This window comes from Rhinolophus ferrumequinum, chromosome 2 (assembly GCF_004115265.2).
Source record: "Rhinolophus ferrumequinum isolate MPI-CBG mRhiFer1 chromosome 2, mRhiFer1_v1.p, whole genome shotgun sequence".
Lineage (NCBI taxonomy): Eukaryota > Metazoa > Chordata > Mammalia > Chiroptera > Rhinolophidae > Rhinolophus > Rhinolophus ferrumequinum.
This window is the reverse complement of record NC_046285.1, coordinates 32,368,789-32,378,835: the sequence shown is the minus strand read 5'-3', so window position 1 is coordinate 32,378,835 and position 10,047 is coordinate 32,368,789. Positions and strand designations below refer to the sequence as shown.

Here is a 10,047-nt window from a genome sequence, read left to right as displayed (position 1 = left end):
ATTGGACAACATGTCCCTGCTAGCATTTTCCTCGAAAACCTGCTTTTCTTTTTAAATACCTAAATTTTGTAAGTCAGTTTCTAGTCTAATTGTTGTACCATTGAAGATAACTTTTTTCTTTTACTACTTTTAATATTTCTTTTTTGTTTTAAGCAGTTTAGCCATGTTTTGCTTATGTATGAGGTTTTTGTTGTTTGTTTGCTTGTTTTTGTTTTAATCCAGCTTTAAGTTCATAGAGCATTTATAGTTTGTAGTTTGCTACGTATCCCCAGTTATGGAAAGTAGCCTTTATGTTCAAAGATTTTTTTTTAAATGAGAATTATAGCAAAGAACCAGATATTATATAAAGAAACAAATAGCTTCCTCCCTTCCCCCACTGAGCTGAGCAAGCAGCGCAATGGTGGCACAGATGCTCCCGACCTCAACCCATCGCCCACCAACTCTGTGATATGCACATCCTCCTCCTGGACACTGAACATCTCTATTCAGTGGCATTTCAATAAATATGTTGATGGCTATAAAAATAAGTACACCTGGATAGCAAAGTCCTTCCTTACGGACAAAAAGGTATTAGAGGTGGCCCAGATCACAGTAGACGTCCTGCAGCTCCTCAAGTCCACAGAGCTGGTGTAAGAAAGCCAGACCAAGCTAGAAGTTTTCCCACCGCTGCACTGATGCCAGGGTTGGGAAAACTGATCCACCACCTGCAGAAGCACCACGTGTCCTTGGCGGTGGCAATCAGCTCCAGGTCCGCATCCTTCAAGATGAAGGCCAATGGACACAGGAATTCTTCAGCTTGTTTGAACACATTATTTAGGGGGATAACACCGAAATGAGGAATGGGAAGCCAGATCCAGACATGTTTCTTGCTGTGCGAAGAGCTTTTCCCCTCCTGCCCCTGTCAGGAAGTGACTTGGCTTTGAAGATGCTCCCAATGTGTGGAGGCAGCCCTGGCAGCCGGAATGCAGGTGCTTATAGTTCCAGATGAAAACTTACACTGAGACTTGAGGAGGAAGCGCACCCTTGTGCGGGATTCCCTGCAGCACTTTCAGCCTGGTCTGTTCAGTTTGCCGCCCTGTGACTGGGACTTTCGTGGTGCTTCTCTGGACACTAGCTCTCCGCACCCACTTGTGTGAGTCACACTGCCCAGGAAAACAGCGGAGGAAATTGGCAACACCCAAATCGCCTTCGGAACAGCCATTCCAGCCTCATGACTGTGCACTTGCTCTAAAATGTTAATGAAGCATAACTTGACAATTGAGAGGTAAAACAGACTAGAGATAGCTCAGCAGAGATCAGAACACAGATCAGAATTGTCATTTTAATAATCATATAATGCTTGTCTTTAAATAATCATATAAAATCATATAGAGTGAATATACATACAAACATACACGCTTGCATGTGAATACACGTGTGTACGTATACCAGGTGTGAAATTAAGCTCGTGAACTTGTTGCAACGATGTTGCTAACCTTTTTTGATATCAGAAAGCTTATTCATTATGAATTTGTACTAACTGGACAAACAGTTAACCGAGAAAATCTAAACAACTGGGTAAATAGGAGTTCTCACAATTAAGTTCATGAACTTGTTGCAACAATGTTACCAACCTTTTTTGATATCAGAGACATTGTTCATTATGAATTTGTACCAACTGGACAAATAGTTAACTAAGTTTACTATTTGGAAGTGCAGAAAAGGCAGTGTGAAAAGTTAGATGAAAACGACTTCAACTTTTTGCCAACAATTCATGGCTCTTGCATCATGACAATGCACCAGCTCACACGGCACTGTCTGTGAGGGAGTTTTTAGCCAGTAAACAAATAACTGCATTGGAACACCCTCCCTACTTACCTGCTCTGGCCTCCAGTGTCTTCTTTCTGTACCCAAAGATAAAGGAAGTGTTGAAAGGAAGACATTTTGATGACATTCAGGACATGAAGGATAATATGACGACAGTTCTGATGTCCATTCCCGAAAAAGAGTCCCAAAATTTCTTTGAAAAGTGGACTAGGTGCTAGCATCAGTGCATAGCTTCCCAAGGGGGAATACTGTGAAGGTGACTGTAGTGATATTCAGCAATGAGAAATATAGCACTTTTTCTAGGATGAGTTCACGATCTTAATTGCCACACTTTTTATATACTATATTTCACAGTATTTATGTATTGGTAAATGAGCTATAGTTAAAATGTTAATTCTCCCCCAAATTAATCTATGTATTCAATGTAACCTCAGTCAAAAATCCGCAGCATTTTGTAGAAATTGGTGATTGTAAATTTCATATGGACCTATGAATCCTTAAATCACTTTGAAAAAGAACAAAGTTAGAGAACTTAACTATCTGACATCAAGACTTATTATTAATAAAGCTGAGTTATCAAGAGAATGTGGTATTGGCATCAAGACAGACAAATAGATCAATGACATAAAATAGAGAATTCAGAAATAATCATACATATAAAAGGAAAAATGATTTAGAAAATGGTCTAAAGGCAAATCAGTTGAGACATGACAGTCTTCTCAATAAATGGCCCTGTTAAAATTGGATATGAATAGGCAAGAAATAAACTTCAACTTACAATTTATACCCAAAGTAATAATGTATAATGACTTTTATGCAAAATATATAAAGAATACCCCAAACTCAATAATGTGGAAACAAATAACTCTGTAAAGCAATAGAAAGTTTTTTCCTTAACCTAATAAAGGACAGTTGGAAACAACCTACAATTATGATTATACTTAATGATGAGACACTAAAGGCCCCAGAAGAATAAGAACAAGAAAACGGAGCCCTTTCTTATTTCTGCTATTCAACATTGTATTGAAGTAACATGTGCCTACAATATGTCAATAAAAATAAATAAAGTCATACAGTTTGTAAAAGAATAAATATAATACTCTATTCACAGACAGTATAGTTGTCTGTATAGAACAGGCGTGTCCAAACTTTTTTCAACATTTTTCACCAAGGGCCATATTCGGTAAAATATACAAACAGCCGGGCCACTCACTCGAGGTGAAGTACGTATTGCCTCACCTGGTTTATTTAAGTAAACTAAATATATTTTTGGAATTTGCTGCGGGCCAATAAAAAATGGATCGCGCGTGGGCTGCAGTTGGCCCACGGGCCGCAGTTTGGACACCCTGATATAGAACATACTGAAGAATTTGCAAAAAGCAAAACAAAACAAAAACTACTAATAAGTGAGTTTAAGAAGATTGAAAGAATCTAGAAATTAGATTGAAAGAATCTAATATACAAAAGTCGGTCATCTTCCTATATGCCAAGAGTAAACCAATTGAAACAGAATTTTAAAAATTACCAATTACAGAAAAAAAATGAAATACTTAGACATAAAGCTAACAATATCATTACAGAATGTATATACTGAAAAGTACTGAACATTGGTGAGAGTAATCAAAGATCTAAATGAATGGAGAGATGTATGTATGGATTGGAATACTCAGTATTGTTAATGATTTAATTCCCCCCAGTTCAATCCATGATTCAACATATTCCCAATCAAAATGTCAGCATTTTTCTTTTTTTTTTTTTTTATGTTGAGGGACTGATTTTAAAAATTATGCAAAAGACAAAGGCACTAGATATACAAAACAATCCTGAAAAGAACAAAATGGAGGATCACAGTATTCAATTTCAAGGTATTATAAAGCTGCAATAAGAAAGAGAGTGTAGTATTGGTGAAAAGATAGGCAAATATCTCAATGATACAGATGAGAAAGCGCAGAAATAGAACCACTCAAATACAGTTACATGACTTTTTTTTTTTTTTTTTTTTTTTAATGTGCAAAGGTAATTCCATAATTCCATGCACATTAATTATGTGCATGGGGGGAAGAATAGAATTTTCAATGACTCGTGCTGACACAGGGCATCCATATGCAGTAAAAAAATATGAACCTGTATCAACTGTAATTGAAAAATAAAAATGCAAATTTAAAACAAAACAAAACAAAAAAATATGAACTTGTGACACATGTCACACCTGCAAAAATTAATACAAAATAGTTCAACCCAAATATAATACATAAAATGATTAAAATTCTAAAAGTAAACATAGAAGAAACTATGTGTGACCTTGGGTTAAGCAAATATTGCTTATTTATGACACTAAAACTATGATCACTAAAAAAAAAAAAAGGAAAGAAAAAATAGGAGAACTTCTGGTCTTGGAAGAACACTGTTAAAAAAATGTAAAGACACACTTCAAACTGGGAGAAAATATTTGAAACCATAAATATGATAAAGAACTTATATTTATAACACATAAAGAAATCTCAACTCAGTAATAAGAAAACAAGCAATAAGACTAGGCAAAAATTTTGAATAGATATTTTACCAAAGGAAATACATGGATGTTAAATTAGTATATAAAATTATCTTCAAAATTATTAGTCATTAGGGGCATGCAAAATGGAATCATAATAAGGTGTTTCTATCTATAATATCTATTAGAGTGGATAAAGTTAAAATAATTGACCATGCCCAGTATTAGCAAAAATGCAGAGTAATTATTACATTTATATCCTGGTGGTAAGAATATTAATGGTGCAATATCTTTGGAAAACAGTTTGGCAATTTCTAAAAAGTAAAATAAATATTTTATTCCCATATCATCCACCCTTTCTATTTCTAGATATTGTACATATTTTCTGCACAAAAACTTGTGTACTGACGTTCATAACAGCTTTATTTGTAATAGCCAAATGTTGGAAACAGCCGAAAATGTTGGCATACCAACACAATGAAACACTATTCAGCATTAAAAATGAAACAGCTATGATACACACAAAATCATGGATTAATCTAAAATAATTATGCTGAGTTAAAGAAGCCAGACAAAAAGATTAATATTGTATAATTCAATTTATATAAAATTCCAGAAAATAATCTGTAGTGACAGAAAGTGGATCAGTGGTTACCTAAGGACATTGGTAGGGACAAGGAAAAAGAGTCAAAAAGGGGAACTATTATATACATTTAGGTGGTGACATGTATGCTCATTATCTTGATTGTGGTTATGATTTCATGCTTGTGTGGATACAACATAACTTGAACACTTTAAAGATATAAAGTTTATTGAATCTCAATTATGCTGCTATTATTTTTGAAAATAAAATTTAAAAATGCAAAATGGCAGTAGGTGGAGAGAAATTTGTTTGTATGTTAATGAGAATGAGCCAGTAGAGATCTGATATTGACTCTGGGGCATGGGGTTTAATTTAAAGAGAGAAATCTTAAAAAAAGCAAAGTAAAATTGAATTCACAGCAAAAGTAGAAAGATAATCATCAAAGTAAGAAAAATTATTTCATTGTAAAGGAAGTGATGACAGATACATAGATATAAATGGACTGAAAATTTAGGGTTTGCAAATGAGAACATTCCACACTGCAGTTGAAATTGAAAACTTCTAAAATGAAAATTTGAGAGAAGAGAAAATCTATAACATAGTTTACTTAGAGAGCTGAAGGAAAATCATGGCATACTAATTGCAATGTTAATACATCATTATGTGGGAGCAGAATACTGGAGGGAATGCAAAAGACTTCAGGATAAAAGATTTTATATATACAAAATCTTATATATATATCATATATAGTATATATATAATCTTATATATAATATATAAATACATATATATATTTATATATATATAAAATATATATTTATATACATATAAAATCTTTTATCCTGAAGTCTTTTGCATTTCCTCCAGTATATATATATACATATATATATATATATGTATATATATATACTTATACTTATATATACTTACTTATACTTATATATATATATATATATATATATATATATATATATCCTATAATGTGATAAGGATTCTGAAGCTACCAGCTTATAATGAAGACCGTATTCATTTAAATATTATTTAAAATATGGTAGTAGTTTGGCCAAGAAGAGGCTGTTGCTTTCTTTTCTTTGTATTATTGAGTAGAAGTAGATGAACAGAAATAAATATGCTGATTTATTAAATGGAGCTCATTGGGCTTTATTTTCACCATTATTTTTAATAAGTACGACATACTTATCATTATACCAGTACCAATTCTGCAGTCAGAACATATATTGGAATAAGATGGTCAAGTGTGTAAGACATTTCTATGAATGTCTAAACCTACACATTTTAAGTATGCATTCTGTAACTTAAGTGAACATGTGTAACAGATGTCATATGTAGCATGGCAGTAAAATAATAACATTAATGATTATCCTAAAACTATAACAACTACAGGAAGGAGAACACTATAAACACTATAATCTACAAAACAGAGTTTATTTTTAGAGAAAAATGGGGTTAAAATGAAAGAAAATAGAATCAGGAAGAATCCAAGCTTGCCAATATTCATTCTTCTCTTCTATCTTACTAATAGAATTTGGACCAGTATGTGGCCACCGAGCTAAATGTGAATCTCTTGCTCATTTTATTGCTAGGTGTGCTCATATAAATCAGTTTGATCAATCTTATATTTAAAATACAATGGTTTCTTATCCTAGGACTTGTTCATAAAAGAATTAGCTATTTATTTCCTACCTTAGTCTTTTCTCCCATTCACTGGTAGAAAGATGACAGAAACTAGAATAGCATGTTTGACCCAGAGAATGACAAGAATATCAGAGCAGAGGAAATAGCTCTGATATGCTTGCTTTCCCACAGTTCCTTATTTTTGTCTTTTTTAAGCCAAAAGAGTAATTTGGAATTTGAATCCAGATCTCAGGGGTCCTCAAATATTTGTTCCTTCCATTATGTTACAGAATCTTTTCAAGTAAAGAAAAGTTAACCTCATCGAAGAAGTAAATACCCAATCTGGAAGATATAAAAGGGAAGCTGAGGTCATGGCATACCCATTTTTGCCTTTCTGGAATTTCTGAGACATTCAAGAAATGCTTTAAGCTGCTTAAGTTATTCAATAGAAAGAAATTACACCTAATCTGTCTGTGTTAGACAGGAAAAGTAGCTGAGTGACCTTGTAGCACTTGACAACCTTAAAACCAACTCAGAGATAATTATCAAACATGAAATAAATTTGTGAGATACAACCAAAATAATAAGCCTCTTTTCAGAATAAAAATAGCAGATTCAAGATAGAAGCCTATTTATGGTAAGGCTTGCTGTTGTTTATTTGATAAAGAAAGTTTAGTGATCATTTATAATCATTAACAAGTACTGAATCAATCACATAACACAATTTTAAAGTGCCTCAGAAGCATGTGTCCTCCAGGGAGCGTCTGATGGCAGAGTGGATTGTCAAATCTGTGAGAGCCTTTTACACAGCCAGCTAAGGCAGCCATGTGCAAAGATTTAATATTTCAGAGACCATGAAACAATTTGGAGAAAGAGTGTGGCTCTTCAGTGGTAAGATCAGTGTGGCCCACCCAAAATGATTAGGAGCATTGGGTAGAGTGGGACTGGTATGGGTCCACTCCCACAAGAGAAGTTGCACATAAATGAGAGCACTGTAGTTGTTAGGCTATTGCTTGTGACCAAATGGTGGCACACCAATTGCTGCCAGGACTCAGGAGAGTATTCCAGCAGCTGCTTCTATATGCCAGAGCACACTTCATGTAAAGGACAGAACCAGAGCTGCAAAATAGGCCACTTTCCAGAATGCCTGTAAAACTCTGATAAGCCTAACTTCTTTCCTCATAGCCTAAGGACACGAAGTGGAGCAGACATTGGTTACTTTCTTTTTAAATTTTATTTCATTTTATTTTATTTTGTTTTTCCTGGTAGCAGAATGTGGGATTAAGGAAGCCACTGACTGAACCAAATAATGACTTAGAGAGATGAAATTTCTGAAAAAGTTATCAAAACCAGGCTTAATTTTGTTATATTATTGCTTCAAGAAAAAAAAAAGCGTTAAAATGTTCCACTATTGCATTTGCTTAATAGTAATGTAATTTGCTTCTCAGCTAGTTGTCTTTCCCGTAAGCTACATATTCTATTTGCCATGTAAAAATGGCTTTTCCCCCATACACTTGGCACTATCTCATACTGGAAATTATATCCATAAGAAATGCTGAATGACAAAAATGGCAATTATTAAAAAATAATCAGAGGCATGTGTGGTCATTGGGTGGTACTAGGCATCAGATTATTGCAGCAGAATCCCCCGTGACTCCCTGCCCCATCTCTCACATAAGCACATACCTGCCTCCTCTTAGCATAGCATCTCATCCAGTCAAACAGAATTAAAACTCACTGACAGAACCATATATCAAATATGAGCACTTTCCCTTTGAGCCAGGTGAATATGCACATCAAGAATTTTGCTTGACGTTGCTCACACATGCATTGCGCCATATGTGATACTCTCTTGAGTGTTGTTTAGTATGTATATCTTTCAGTATGTTCATTTATATAAACTCACAAGAGAGAAAGAGAGCTTCCAGAATACAAATGCTGCTGAAGCTTACTTATATTGCCAAAAGATTTTACAGACAACGAAAAGCTCAGCAACTACTTACTGAGCAACCTCTTATGTGGTTAGCAAGGCAGACATAATCTCTTTTACTTGAGTTTAGAATCTTGCTGCAAGACACACCTTAATCAAATATTAAGCTATTTGAGTTCAGAAATTATTATGTTCTCTATATACAACAACCAAGAGCAGTGTCCTGCATGTATTAAGCACTCAGTAAGTACTTATGAACAACTCCTAACGACTTGAATTTTGTGAAAAAGCACTTCAGTTCAATGTAACCTGATCTGTGTGGGCAGAAAAGACTTCCCAGGAGAAAGAACATTAAAATTCAAATCTAAAAGTCATGAAGAAGTTACCTAGGTAAAGAAAGATGAGTTGTCAGCCAAGCCGAGAAAGCTTATGGAAAACTCCTTAGATGTTAGCAGGATGTCGTGTTCAAATAAATGGCAGAAATCTTCTAAGGGAGGGCAAAGTGGTTAATGGTGTAAGATAGGTGGAGAATGCATAAGGCAAAAGGTGTTACAGGTTTATAGAGATTGGGGATTTTATTTAGGCTAAGGACAATGGAAAGTCATTGGAGCATTTTAAGCAGGGAAGTATGTTTTGTTCATTCACTTATTTGAATTTTTTTATTTATTCATTTATTCATTTATTTGTTTCATTTATTTCTCAAAACTGTTTCACTATTAGGAGAAATAATATTCACTCACACATCTAATATGTCATACCTAATTGTGTCATCTTAGAGAAATTACTTAACTTTTTTTGGCTCAGTTTTATCATTCATTTTATATATACATATATGTATACATATATATGTATACATATATATATATATATATATATATGTATACATATATATTTAAGTTTAAATACATAATCACCAATCTTCCGTTATCTAATAAGCCTACATATACCTCAATAACAGCTATAAGTGCTTTCTTATAGACCATTAATTTAAGCTTTGTCCCAGCAATAGATACATTCCCTTAGAGAGCAGGATAATCAGAAAGGAGGAAGAAATGCCTGCTTACTGACATTGTGCCTTTGAGGATAAACTGTTGCTTTACTTTCAGTTCTCTCAAAAGCAGAGCCTATATATCAATACAGACAATGTCTACATCAATAAACAGACAGTCTGGGTGTCAGTACATACAGCCTGTACATCAGTACAGACAAAGAGTAGAGAGATGGGCAGTTTATTGGGAAGGGGAGTGATGGGGAGGAAGGAATAGGATGAAGAAGGAAGAAAAGTCAAAGGGAGCATTGTCAGCTGCTTGCTGCAATGGGCAACGAACTGGTGCTCAATTCTCCTTGAAACTCTTTAAGGATTTGTGCAGAATGCACCTTAGAATTACCCCTCCAGATAACAGAGATATAGATCAGAGTTCTACCCCCTTCCACTCTCATTAATTGAAGACTGATTCTGAGGGCATTAACTTCTCACTCTTCCAGGCTGCACTGACACATGAGCTAAGGGGACTTTTATTACTCAGGAGACACCTCTGGAGCAGCAGAAACACCAAAAATGCCTTAATTTGTGCCTGAAAGGAAATAAAAAGCATCTACCCA

At 34.3% G+C, this 10,047-nt stretch overlaps 1 pseudogene; it reads left to right on the top strand.

The window, feature by feature from the left end:
* Positions 1-425: 425 nt before the first annotated feature.
* LOC117032499 (pseudouridine-5'-phosphatase-like) lies at positions 426-1,136 on the top strand (annotated as a pseudogene).
* Positions 1,137-10,047: the final 8,911 nt, after the last annotated feature.